Here is a 14,921-nt window from a genome sequence, read left to right on the forward strand (position 1 = left end):
GCGTAAGGCAGTTTATCTGGTATTGTTCAACAACAGCTTATCTGGAAAAAGTTGTTTGCATGGTGCTGTAGGTCGCCCTCGATCAGTAGTAGCTGTCTTTTGAGTTACTTTCCATGCATGTAGCACCCAATCTTCTTTAACCGCGTCGGGGCTCGAGCCTATCCCAGCTGTCATTGGGCAAGAGACACAGAGAGACAGACAACCATTCACACTCACACCTATGGCCAATTTAGAATCACCAATGAACCTAACATGTATGTCTTCGGACGCTGGGAGGAAGCCGGAGAACCTGGAGAGAACCCACGCAGACACAGGGAGAACATGCAAACTCCACACAGAAAGGCCCAGAACCCAGAGCCTTCTTGAATGAAGGTTCTGAGTTGCAGAAAAACAGCTAAAAATGTACGGTGGAGGTGGAGTTGACACTTTAAAGAATGTGTGAACTTTGCGGTGGAACTTCAAACTGTAATTAAACCCGAGTTTTTAAGTGCACCCTCATCCAGTCTCACCCTGATCTCCTTATCACGACTAGATCAGCCAAAAACAAAGCAAAAAAAACTTGTGAAGGATCACTGAGAGACACACATGCACCCACACGGAGGTGAACCTGTGAGGGGGAGGAAGCGTGTTTGAACCACAGCAGTCAGAGAGAAGGCAGGGACACGGAGCGACTCTACCTCTGGACTGTGGCAGAGGGAGCGGCGCTGAAAGAAGGAGGAGGAGGAGGAGGGTGTGAGCGTGAGTGTGTGTGTGTGACGGACAGGGCTTTGCTTTTACGCCTTGCCGAGCAGTGAAAGAGTATCTGTCACAGAGGACAAGCAGAAAGACTGAGCGGAAAAAAGTTGGGGAAGGAGAAAGGGACAAAGGGAAAAGGACACGGGAAGGGGAAAACAGAAGGAGGAAGAGCAGATAGAGAAAGAGTTGGCTGAAAGCGGCTTCTGTCTTCCGTCCCACCCCCCTCTCACGGTCTTCCCCTCCTCTCTGCCCGGACGGGAGGAAAAAACAAAAAGGAGTGCACACTGAGAGAGAGAGAGAGAGAGAGAGAGAGAGAGAGAGAGAGAGAGAGAGAGAGCTCAGCCACGCTCGCTCTTTAGCGCAGGACTCAGGAATTCCAGGACCTTTGGAGTTGCAAGCGCACACACACTCACACACACTCAAACACACACACACGTGGCGATACAGCAGGAACTCAGAAAGGGAGTTAAAGAAAAAGAAAGAGAAATTTAGAGAACCGTCCTCTCCAGAACCTTCACTGTGGACTATTTGACCGTGATGGCACCTGCCAAGGGGGAAGTGACTCGGCGGGGCTGAGGACTGAGACGGGACAGCGGGCAGAAGGAGAGCGAGGTGAGATTAAATGACACTCCTGAAGCTCCAGCATCCTTTATTTATTTTTATCCTTTCTAACAGCCACCACTGCCCTCATTGCCACAAATTAAAATGTTTATTAGGGATTTTAATTTGGAGAAGAACTAGGAGTTGTCTCCTAGTTGACCGTGGGGGCAAGTGTGCTCATGTGTTCCTCAACAACTGAATCAGTTCCTTGTATAGTCTTGAAAACTGAAGCTGGAGGGGGATACCACGCGCAGGTGTTTGTGTTGGAACAGATTTTTGAATGTGGGCTCATATCTGTGTTGATCATGAGGGTGATTTCCGTGAGTAACACCAGCCTGGGCTGTATGTATGTGTGTCTAAGTCAGAAGTGTTCAGAAGTGGATTTGATCAGTGGGTGATTCATCGGAGCATAAATAAAGAAAGGAAAAGCTTGCATGTGGGTGCGTGTGTGTGTCTCGGATGGTTTATTTCCTGATTTTTTTGTTATTTTTCTGGGGAATGTAGAAGATATGATTGCTTCTGCAGAAAACCTCTCTTTTTTTCCAGTCGGCATTGGTAATTTATGCTGAAGTTGTGGTTTTGAGCCTGAGAACAGTCTTTGAATATATAATAAAAAAAGCATTAGATGAATTTAAACAGACCATGAATCAGAGGTCCTTTTTACACCTGCTCTTATTCTGTGCCTCATCCGTCCTCTCCTCCCACTAACCTCCATCCCGCCACACTCTGCCACTTTTGTTCTCTAATCTCATTTACTTCTGCCTTTCTGCGGGTTTTTCACTCAAACCCCACAACTAATGACAGTGGCTTATCCCTCTCTCTCATCTTTTCACACAGCCTTCCCCTCTTTCTTCTTCCCCCTCTTTCTAACTATTCATCTGACTTTGTAAATCTTTGTGAAGCCTCTTTTAACTACTTAGCCTCTCTTTCTTATTCTTTCTCGCTCATATGTTTTGTGTGCGAGTGGGCGTGTGCATATTCAAGCTAACAGGTGTGCGTTCTGTCTGTCATTTCACCTATTCAGTCCTGTAATCTATGGTGTCCCAGGTCTTTATAACCCCTCCACCCCAAATCCACAGTAACCCTTCCCTTGCCATGCTGTTGACAACCCACACATTAACTCTTAACGTACCACTGCAGTGAGGGTGCAGCATTGTGCGGTGTGATGTGAACACTGTTGAGTGTAGTCATACAAAGCCTTATTTTTGCTTTTGAGCATGAACGCAGTGTAGGAAGTGGCCACTGGATTCAAAGATGGCACCCACCAACGAAAACTGTGTCTGCTACAGTGTAGCAGATTGTTGAGTAACTGTTTCATGGTTATGAACCTGTTTTGCCCCTAAAGAGTTGTATAAAGCATTTATTTAGAGCATAAATGTATTATGGAATCGAAGATGGCACCCTATAATGAAAACTGCGTGTCTTGGGCGTTAGCCAAAACATTTTTTATTGCTTCCGGGTTTACTTGCACACGCGCCGCCCGCGTTATCGCTAGCGTTAGCGCTATCGCTTGACACAAATTTTATTGGACTGATTGCGTCATTCAAGTTAAACTTGTAAGCTTACGAGAAGGAGAATTGTTTACGTGAAATTCTTGAGATTCATGTTGTTAAGATCAGCTCTAAGTCACGCGTACACCACTGCTAGTGAGATGCTAGCGTCTTGTAGCTTCAGAGGCTAACAGTTTAGCAGACTGTTACGTAACTGTTTCATGATTATGGACCTATTTTGCCCCATTTGCTTATCTAAAAATGAAGGCTTGTATAAAGCCTTTTATTTAGGGCATAAATGTATTATGGAATCATCAATTAAAACTGCGTGTCTGGGGCATTAGCCAAAAGGTTTTATTGTCTCCAAGTTTACAGACAACATGACTGTTAGCGTTATCGCTTGGCACACACATTTTATTGGAATGACTGCGTCATTCAAATGAAACTTGTGAACTTGAGAAATGCTTGCGTTTCATCTGGTACAATCAGCTCTAAGTTGCTTGTCAGTTGTTGGCGTATAGAAGCCATGGAGGCTACCATTTTAACAAGCTAATGAGCTGGTAACTTAATGCAGGAAATACAAAGGCCAAATGAAATGATGTATTTTCAAATGACAAAAAAAAAAAAAACTCTATGCGACTAACTTGCTGTACAAAAAAAACTTCCATGATGTGGTTGTAAACAGTGTTGCCAGATATCCGATAATTAGCGTGTTTGTACGATAGTTTCAGGCCCTATAAGATATAAAAGGCCAAATATACAAAATTTAGCCATTGGACTGACAATGAATAAAGCAGTTGTTTCATTCAAATGGCCAAGCCTCCCTATTTATTGCAGTTACATGCACATAGAATTGCTTTGATTTTAAATGCAGTTTTAGTACATTAGTACAGTTTTAGTTTAGGCCAAAATACGACAGTACCATATTTCTTCATTTCCCATCTGGCAACACTGGTTGTAAATACCACAAGAGGTCAGCATTCAGATGAACTTGAAATGGGAGCATGGTAAACATGGACCCATTTGATGGCTCCAGATGTCATGCAAATATGACACACCTAAAAGAAATGGGGATGTTTTACGAATATGGAGCATCCACAGATTCATAATTTCCAATCAAACATGTTAAAACTGCTTGAAGTTGGAGGCATCTTGTCATTAATTAATTATAATTGTATAATGGTCATCTTTGGGGATTTTTTTGTTGACTGCAGTGAATTTTGTCGTTGAAATACCAACAACCTAAATAAAATGGTGGAACATTAGCAGTAAGGCAGGAAATCTGACAATTAAAGTAATTTGAGTTGAATGTAAAAGCAACAAAAGGAGTAGTTAGGTATAAAACTGAACAGAATGGTTGAGGTTTGATTGAAATGCAAATGGTATTCCCTATCTATAGTTTGTGTTAAATCTGGATTGGTTCCATCTTTCTCCTTCTGTTTGAGTTTCTGTCACTAGATGCATTGTCTGTTCCACATGGTAGCTATTGCTGCTCATGCTAATTACGCCGCCGTCCTCCTGTGCATTACAAACACACTGCTGATGATGTGTCAGAGGATTCTTCCCCAGGACGGACGAGCAGCGTGCGCAGAACAGCAGACGTTGTTTGTGTGATCACTTTCACCACCAGGTCACAGGTTGCATTCGCTCCCGTGTGCCATCATTTTACATCAGAGAGCAGCAAAGTGGACTTTTCATTTAGCTTAACTCTTCCTGCGGGTTCAAGGTGGGTTTGCTGATTGGTTCCTGATGTATGGACCACCGAGGTAACTTTACGTTTAAGGTGGCTATGCACCGAGCCACTGCCACACCTTAAAACCCATTAACCCCATCTCAACCCCTTCCTGAGCGGAAAACACATTAACCCTCCTCTTAACCTTTTTTTCTGAGCCTGGAACATCTACCAGACCAGCAGAAAGTAGGAAACAAATGTTGACGAAGATTTAGAAAACTGTGGAACTAGACCTTATGTGTCCGTGTAGGTCATAAATCCAAATCTTATAGCTTTTATATGTCGTATGTTTATATAGCATGGAGTTAAGAAGGTGAAGACAAGCCATGGCTAGGTGTGCAAGTGTGTGCAAGAGAGAGAGAGAGAGAGAGAAAGAGAGCGAGAGAGCAGGCTGCTATGTCAGTTTTCCTTTGTTTGAAATATTTAATGAGTGTCTCTGCTCTCTTGAAATATTGACTTTTTTCCCATATAGCCAGAGGGGACAGACGGGGGAGTGGAGGTTGTTCTCCCATTCAAATAAAAAGCAAAAGGCTGTTAGCATCAAACTTTCATCAGTTTATTTTTATATATATATATATTTTTATATATTTTTTTCTTTTTCGATCCCTCTCATTAAAAAAACAAACACGATTCTCACCCTTCATTTGCAAGCCACGGCTAATGAGGGGTATGATGTGTTGTGGGTGTGTGTGGGAGTGACAGATGCGCACAACAAGCGAAGAGAGTTTGTGCCCTCTTACAGTATGTGTGGTGCGAATGTGGGAATTTTTGTAACATTTCTATACGAAATCTGTGCAAGATGCGCAAAAAGTCTTCATAGCGGCTGCATATATTGAGATCTGCTCAGAATTTTCTTATGAATACAAAGTGAAGCCAAAATTAAAACATAGATTTTGTAGTATGCTGCAAATGTGCAAGAGAATCTTCCAAGTAATAAACAGATGAATGGTTAAATCAAACAAACTAGTGAGCTGTTTACAGAGGTCCAGTTTTGAGCACACTTTGTCTTTTAAGTAGGATAAGTGTATTAGTGGATAATCTGGGGCCCAAGTGGTTTATCTGCAGGTGTCATCATGCTATTAATATATGATCTTTTTCTGCCGCTGCAGTTAGAGAACACATATATATACCATAGAGGACAATCGATTTCATGTTTTAAAAGTGTTATTCGATACGTATAGGCCGACACAAAAGGATGGATGAATGGATAACAAAGGGGCTGAACCTGAGGTCAGTGAAGTGAAGCTTCTCAAATGTATCACTGAGTTAAAAGGTTAGTTAGAGGATAAAGATAAATTCTTAACTGATCTTCAAGACATTTTTTTTTCACCGTGAAGAGCTCTCAAAAGACAACAAAGAGAGCGTAGGTGAAAATGTGTTGGGGTGGTTCCTCTTTTGAGGATGTTATTGTCATTGAATAAGACAAGGCCTACAGTGGAGGTTAAGGTTGATTTCAGGTGAAGGGGGTTGTAAAGAGAGGGGGAGAGATCATGGATTACAGGACTGAAAAGGTAAAAGACGACGGTTGTTGGCAAACAAACACTGGAATGGTAGAGAAACAGAATATTATACACTTTCCTTACTTGATAGAAAGTAGACTGGGTCCAAATGTGAGCTCAATGTTATGGAGCAGAAACTATTGAAGGTCATAATTAAAAAAAAACAACATATAGATAAAAATATAGATTTTGCATTATTGTAAAGAAAATTTTTTTTTGAATGAGATGTTTTCACATTTTAAGTTGTGATGTCTTGTGACAAAAATCCCCTGACCTTCAGAACATCTAAGGGCCCTTAGTGAAAAGGCAAAATGTGACTGATGAGAGGTTAATTAGGATTCTGTTTCAGCACAGATGTTGGAGATATGGGAAGGCTAATGGGAGCACGGCTGCGTGTCATCAGATAAAAGCAGATCACTTAGATACCCTGATGGCCCTGAAGTAAGGGTTAGTCTGAGGACAGGACGGTCATTCTCAGTTCACTATGAGTGGACTGTTCATGGTGAATGGATGGGTGGGTGACCTGGGCCACTGGGTTAACGGGTCTAACACGTCCCAACCAGCCAAGCTGTTTCCTGGTTGGTCTTGTTCAGTGAGATGTCCTATTACTTTTGCTTTTGTATATACACTGGTATACTGATTACCAATGACTCCCCAAAATATCAGCGTTTGCATACGAGTTGGCAAGCGTGGTGTATTGTGGGAGTGCTGCTTTTCAAAGTGTCCCTAAACTACTTGGTTAGGCAGAAAAAAATAGTGGTTTGATTCAAAATTAACCTTTGTTTACTTTGTTGTTACCTTACTTTACCTTGTTACTAGTCTGGAGGCCAGACCAACTTTACCAGTAACTTATTTTTTCTTCCCTGCTCTGCTGGGAACTGCTCTGGCACATACTGTACCTGCCGGGCCAAATCACATAGTTGGTGCAGTCTTTATTCGGTGATGGACAGAAGAGTGACAGCAAAGTAGGTATACACATCATCTGAGCGCTGTGGAGTTCAATTTGTTAACAACAAAATGGCTCTGTCTACTTGTAGGACTGTCCAGTTCATGTGCAGACATATTTTTCTCTGTATCGGTTGAAACCATAGACAGTATAAAGATGGACGGCATAACTGCTCCTCAAAAGTGAAGCCAAAGCAAGTCGAGCTCCCCCTGGTGGCTGGCTGCAGTATAGGTCATAATAAGCTCCACCCCCTCCATGTTAGTGGATGGGACTTGGATCAACGTAAAACACGAAAATAAATTCTTTAATAAAGGATGGTTTCTGTCATTTTAGGTAGTTAATATAATACTGATGCATATTCAAGTGTCCATTGTTCTGAGAAGTTTCCTTTTAAAAACGTTTAAACGAAAACGGGTCACCAATATCGTGGTTCCACTCTCGGACTGCACAGACTCTAGCTCCAAACTCGCAAGAGGGCGCCGCCCGTATCCCCAGGAAAATAGCGTCACTTTGGCCAATGCAAGGAAGTGGGGACGCATTGTTCATATTTATATACAGTCTATGGTTGAACCACATCTCGTAATGAAATACAAATGGAGTATAACTACAGACAGGCTGGAGACTTACAGGATCCTGTTTCCCTTAACTCTCATTTTAGAACCAACTGAGACTAAAGCAAGTCAAATTTAAAGATGTTACTCTTCGTCATTGCAAGTATCTATCCCTAATATGAGTAAAGATCACTATTACCACCATCTCTACCACACATTGCTAAATGAATGCACTATTCTTTGACACACAAGATGGTCTAAAAGCCTTGTTACCTTCCCCTTCCTTCCACTGCCATCACTTCCACTTCCCACTCTTGCAGAACAGCCTCTCCTCTGCCAGGCTGACCTGTAATTGCACCCTCGAACTTGCGCTGATGCGTTCGGACTCGGGGCCCGTCCCGTCCTATCACCTTGAGCGGTCATGCAGTGTTGAAGGTGAAGGGGAATTAGTGGGCTTTACGCGGGAAGATGGGAAAATAACGCCATCCCCTAACTCCCCTCGCCGTCCCTGTCACACACACCATTATAGTTTACCGTCTCCGCCTCTACACACACACACACGCACACACACACATATACACACACACATGTCCCAGAGGAGTGCTTGAGGGGCTTATGCAGAGGATTTTGCCGTTCTGCAGTGTGCCTGTCAGATAAGGAAGGAGACGCGGGCCTGCCTGGTGACATGCTACTGAGCTGGCGCATTACAGCCTCTTCTCCTTCACCTTCCCTCTTTAGCTTGTCACTCAAGTGCCTGCCACACTCGGCTGCCAGCGGTGATGATACCGCACACAGGGACCGTCTGGCATCTCATTTGTTAAACTCATAAACACACACACACACACAGTAACAATTTTTTTTACCCACTCATACCTCCTTTATCTTTTGACTCGCTGCCTCTGGATCAGCCGGTCCCAGAGACTAGATCAACGAAGAGCACCAGACTTATGTTTTAACATTGCAAACGCTCCTGATGTCAGTATTTGATTAGATGTATTGTAAAAGTGTGTGATTGATATTTTAGACAAAGCCGTTTGCTCTGCCGTCCTTCATTTCACCTGACTGTCTCTTTTTGTTGTGTTCTCATTTTCTTAATCACCTCTGGCTTGGAACATTTCCTCCTCCTTTGCTCCCCTCTCCTGCAAGAACACCCTCCACACGTCTTTGTCCTCCCCCCTCTCTCTTTCCTCACCACCTGTAATCCTGCTTTCCGCTGTTCTGCAGCTGCTCAGGATCCCAGATGGGAAAAGAAGAAGAGTCACAGAAATAAAAAGCACAGTTAGAGAGTCGGCGATGCATATTTGTTTTTAGTGCTGCTACCGATGTTTCAGTGTAATTTTCATTACTGACACTCTTTAGAGGTTCATCTGTGTTGCCAGCAGTGATTTGACACACTGATCTGGTGCGTGGAGCCTTTCGGTAAGAAAGTGGCATTCTGCCATCCATCTACTCCTGTTAGACCCTCCAGTACAGCTGCTGCTACACTTACACCACCAGACTTCTATTCCTATTTATTCTTCATCACTGCTTTATTGTGTCTTCCAGTCAGCCCCAGACTCAACATGAGCTCTCATGGTAATTAGAGCAAGGTTATCATGATGAATTTTCATGGTATATAACGTTACTGAGTAGTGGATTTTCTCCAATGTCAAATAGTTGGAGAAAATCCAAGATCTTTAATCCATAGCTTAAAAGCTAGAGGTGTTTTTCCCTTCCAGTTAAATAATATACACCAATCAGGCACAACATTATGACCACTGACAGTTGAAGTAAATAACATTGACCATCTTGTGACAATTCAATGTTCTTCTGGGAAACTTTTGGACCTGGCATTCATTGGTGTGGAAGTTACTTAGACATGTAGCACCCACCTAGACCAGACAAAGCACCCCCACCCCATAACAATGACACTCCTTGATCCCCAGCAGGATGCAGCCTGACACAGGCACACACACAAAAACACTTTAGGAACAACTCAGGGTAAACAGCACAAGGTGTTGACCTGGCCTTCAAATTCACTAGATCCCAAACTGATCAAGTATCTGTAGGATGATCCACAGGGGACCCTCCCCTCAACCCATAGGATGAAGGGAGGGGACAACTGTTCTGGAGGCACAAGGGAGACCTACACTATATTAGGAAGGTGGTCATAAAGTTGTGGGTTATCATATTTTTTACCTGGTAGCCCAGGCATGTATCTTGTGGGGCTACTCCAAATATTGTTGAAAAAGCCGATGGCTCCATGGATACTAAGGTTATCATATTTTCAAAGGAAAGTAAAGAATAAAGTTGTGACAAAGTTTATATGTCATGTTCAGCCGGGCGTGTGACAAAAATGCCCATCACTGATGCACCTGTGGTTGTGTATAACTGGTCTAATGTTAATGAAAAGAACAAAGGTGATGTCTTCTTCAAGATGTCTCAAAGGGTTCCAGCAGTTGGAAAATGAAGTGCACGTATCCTAAGCTCTGCCATTTGCTCTCTCATGCACACACTGATGGTGAGATATGTGCCGGACCACTGGGAGCAATTTGGAAAACAGTGAGCGACCTGCAGAAACATAAGACAGGCATGATATAGTTGCTCAAGGTGTTTAGACATCCAACTGAAATGAATCCAAAAAGACAAACAAACCCAAACCAGGCAGATTTCTGGTACACTGATCCATCCTTCTGCAGGTATTAACCCCTCATCCTTTCACTTTTACGCCCTTATCCGTTATGTCTTACACAATACCCAACAAGTTACAGAGTGTTCGATTCTGTCAGCATCAGCTCCTTTCCTATCCCCATACGGTCTCCTGTCGACGCCCTTGGCCTTGCCTCGTCTCAGCCCGTCACCCCACCACCATCACCACCACCACTACTACCTTTTTTTTTTTTTTTTTTTTTTTTTTTTTTACCAGCACCATCCCCCAGCCCCAGCCTCTTGGCAGCTCCTCCAGGCAGGCTAATTGACTCAGTCCCAGGAGGGGGGGAGATCATGCCACATTTCTAATTTGGCTTCCCCTCCTCCAGATAAAAGCTATATCCCTCCATCCTTCAACCCCCCACTCTCTATCAAGCTATCACCCTATTGCTTACAGTTCTTATTTTACAGCTGAGACAACTAACATTACAATATGAAAAACATTTGTTTGATTGGTTCCGGGTAGGTCTCATTTGTACTATATTTCTTTCTTTCCGTCTTTCTTCTTTTGGCTTTCTTTAGCTGTGTGTGTACACGTCTGCCAGCCCCAAATACAGACATTATAGACAACTGAATACATGAAAGGACAGACACACACACACACAAACACACACAGAGCACGCCACTGGGTTCACCTTCAGAGAGCCTCCATCTCGACAAACTGCACCTGGGGACTCGGATGGGTGTGCCTCAGTGTGTGTGTGTGTGTGCATATATGTGTGTCTAAAAAACAAGCTTCCTCCCACTAACAAGCAGACAGATGGAGAACAAAGACATTTTGCGACTGATTGTCAGAAATAATCAGAATAAAGGTCGCAAATCTGTAAAAAGTCAAAGTAACCTCAACTTATGCTGCTATTTGAACTACAGTGTACTGTGTGGATGCAGGTGTGGACACTATCGCTGGATGTTTCCATCTGTTCGCGCAAATCCACTTCGTACAATTTAAACGCGTGGCGCTGTGTGTTTGCACGTCCCTGCAACAGAGAGGCGGAGAAAAAAAACCCTCAAGAGCGTTGACCCAAGGCGGGGTTCTAAAAACAGCGGCAGATATTAAACGCTAAATGCGCACACATACCGATAACGCGGCAGCACAGCACAGCACAGCACAGCGGCGCTCTGACAGATTATGTGTAGGAGGCATGATCGGTATGTAGCAGTAGTGGTGGCCGGGCCATTAGGAGAATTTTCAGATGGACAGATAGGTATCTTAGCTGGAGGCCTCGTCTCGGCTGCTGTTGTGGAAAAAAAGATTGGACAAGTAGAGAACTGTTGAATACGGTACAGTGTGCCGAAAGACTTCAGGCCTACATGTTTGCAGAAGAGTGAAGAAATGTAGGAGAGAGCTGGTTGGACCGATAGCTTTGAACTTTTTAAGCAGATCTGCTTTTAATTTTACTAAGAGTTAGAGTAGAGGTACGTGCAATAATGGAAATATAATGGGTCCTAGATGCCTTTACCATGTGATCCATTATAATGAACCGAAATAGGTTGAACTAAATGTCTAAATTTGCCATTAGGTGGTGCTGGAAAATTGACGGAATTAATACTTTAAAACTAATTGGATGGATCATGCCTTTGGAGGGTTAGGGTTAGTGGAAACCACTAGCAACTTTAGCGATTACACTGGAGATATAGTTGCTCTTTAACCACATGCTCGCACAGACAGCTGGCTACGTCTTGAACACACTTGCCTTTCTACTACAGATACTACAGGAGGATTCCACAAGAGAATACACCAAACAGCTCAGACCATACAGAGCAGCTCTTCCGTATTCACTTATTTTATTATTTTAGGGATATAATTGGTCCCAGTGGGCAGGTGTCTTGACAAAATTTCTTAAAGTTCAGGTGTCTGGTGACTAGTGCTGCACATAACACACCACTGGTACGATCCCCCGACACGGATGCAGTATTCTCAGGACTTGTTTACGGGTATTTCTGCAGGTTTCCCTGTTGACCTCCAAAATGGTACCGGCACATATCTCTCGGCAGCTACTTTGACAAGCGCATTGTACTGAACGCTGGCAATCCAATCTCCAGGTCAATGGACCAACCTCCAGGCGCGTTTTGAACCATTATGATATTGGATTTTACTTCTAAGAGATACAATCTGGATTCAGGCTGTAAAGTACTTGTCACCTCCTAATAGCTGATTGGAAAAATGCTTAGGCCACTTCTAAAGGGCTATTTCAAGTCCTGCTTATTTTTCAACCTCAACACGCCATGCCAATCAGTGAAGTGGGTGCGGACGTCTGATTGTTAGTCCTGGAAACTTACAAAAATTGCCTGATGCAGACCCCCGTTTAGGCATTTGAAGAGCTGGAGACTTCGGTCTAACCATTCCACAGTAACTTCTGTTGGAGCATAGTAGCCTGCCCCTGAGGGACACCATTTTAGAGCTTGGACATCTGGAAGGTGCATGCTGAAGAACCCTACTGATAATACTGAGGTGGTTTACCATCTGATTTGGATGGGTCTTGGAGGTCAGCCAGGTCCATAATATTTTATATCCCATGCAAGCTTAAGTAACCATTTCATTGACGTTGCAGATCCATCTTTCTAAACTGTTTATAACAACATAAATTGGCATACAGCATCCAGTATGTGGGATGTTTAGCAGAACAAAAGCGGTTCCTTTCGCTCATACTCCCTTTGTTCCTATAAACGCCTAGAAATGTCATTAAACACCCCAGATGAGCAGCAGTGAATAAATACATGCTGGAATTAGACAGAAAATCACATTCTGCACAGTCTTTAATGTGACCACTGATTATAAAAAATGGAAAAAGAGAGTTGGCAGGTGTCTTATGTGTGGGTGAGGGGGCTTCAAACGTCTGCCTTTCATGTGCCAGACTCCATATGTCTATACGCTGCTCAATGCATCCCTCGTTAGTCGGGGGTTTTCTGCGCCTGAATGTCTTTAGATGAGAGTCTAAAATGTGAATTCTCACGTCGATAAAAGAGGGACACTCTTTTGCAAAACATAGTATCGTGTGCATTTTATTTTTCCTCACGCATAAAACGGCATCCATGTCCATGCACAGCTTTGTGATGTGGAGCGGTACGTTTGACTGATCACTCATGTGTCGAATGTGACAGCGCACAGTTGTACAAGTGGAGGAAGATTTGAAAAGGAGGTGGCGGATGAGAGCTGGAAGAGAAAGAAAAAGAGAGGAATAGATTGTACCAAACAGTGATTGAATTGAGACTTAGACAAACTTAGAAACTGAGAAACTTAGGGTTAGGGTTGCAGGAGGTTGTCTTTGGTCAGGCAGTCCTTCCTATCTACTTCTTTGAGGTAATGACATGCAGTGTAATTAGAACTTCTGATCTGAGGAAAGGGGAGGCAACAGGTTCACCTGATGTGCCAGGTGCTTGGCTACACCATCAGACCATCTGAGAAGATGGCCTTGGAAACTATTTGGAGAAGAGCTGACTGTGGTTTGGTCACAAATGCAAAGCTTGAATACAAATGTACGCTTGATGTGGTGATTTTGCAACCTCGCAAGAATCTAACTGCCTCCAAAGTTAATAAGCAAATCACTCTATTCTCCTTGTTTGGGCCTCTTTAGGTTCTTCTCTTTGTTAGTTTCTCTTTACTCCAAAGGTCCTTCCTCCCGCACCTTAAATCCTTTATTGCTTCTCATTTTCGTTTTACATCTTCCTGTAACCTTTGCCACCTTTTTGATCACATAATGGAGGTGAATTGGATGGTTTGGGAAGAGCTAAAAGAAAAGGAAGGGGCAACCGATGAAGGATGGAAAGAAGAGGTAATGAGGCAGGTACAACCGGGGTCAGAAAATCCACATTTGTTCCTGTTTGTTGATAAGGTCAGAGGCAGAGGTCGGCAGCCCATGGCGACATCCACCTGAGGGCAAAATAAACACACCCATGTCCCTCCCTCCTTCTACCTCCTCTCCTTCATTCACAAACCAAAAGAACTTTTCATTAGTCTAGTCGTCAGAAGCACCACGTGTGCACAAATCAATGCTCGGGCTCGTTGTGTGTTTTTAGGCGTGTCTTCCTTTGTGTGGCTCCGTCTGTCTTTGGACAGCGATGGACATAGATGAAAGCCGGAGACACAATGAGTGACCGGCATTCTGCAGGGGGTTTAGTCTGTGTGCTGAAAATATAAGTGGAAGGGGGTGTAAAAGGAGCGAGCTGTGACATGTTGAACTCCAGTATCTTTAGACTAAATACCTGGACACACATTCACTCTACAGACCAAAATAACATCTGTACACCTCAAACCTCCTTAGTGTCCATGTCCATAATCATTACCCCACTCTTTTTGGGCTTGCAAACTACTTCTACTACTCTACAAAATATGAAGGAGGCAACAGTTTGTGAGGTTATCGGTGGGTGACACTTTGATTTCTGATAGCTTAAACTGGTCACAGCGAGTCAGTGGGAGTCTTTTAAACTAGTACAGGAATATACCTATCACCAATAAAGGAGCCAGTGCTCCGTGTCATCAGTCCTGCAGGGCTGACGTGTTCAAGTGGAGGTTTTAACAGCAGGATCTAACTGCAGGCCGACACACTGATGCTAACTCCCCCCCCCCCCAGAGAAGAAACTGTCAGTCACAATTATTAGCCAAGCAAGCGAGACCTCTCTGAAAGCCACTGAGCTGTAGGGTGTAAATGTAAAACCACGTCCAGCCCGTGCTGTGCTGTC

General features: G+C 43.5%; 1 protein-coding gene across 1 annotated transcript in view; it reads left to right on the top strand.

The window, feature by feature from the left end:
• Window positions 1–768: 768 nt before the first annotated feature.
• Window positions 769–14,921, top strand: part of sema3b (sema domain, immunoglobulin domain (Ig), short basic domain, secreted, (semaphorin) 3B) — a 72,699-nt gene continuing 58,546 nt past the window's right edge. Inside the window, exon 1 of the mRNA XM_084553445.1 lies at window positions 769–1,347. The gene's annotated coding sequence lies outside the window, so the exon portion shown is untranslated. The remainder of the gene's footprint in view (window positions 1,348–14,921) is intronic.

Source organism: Chelon labrosus, assembly GCF_963514085.1.
Source record: "Chelon labrosus genome assembly, chromosome: 10".
In the NCBI taxonomy this organism is placed as follows: domain Eukaryota; kingdom Metazoa; phylum Chordata; class Actinopteri; order Mugiliformes; family Mugilidae; genus Chelon; species Chelon labrosus.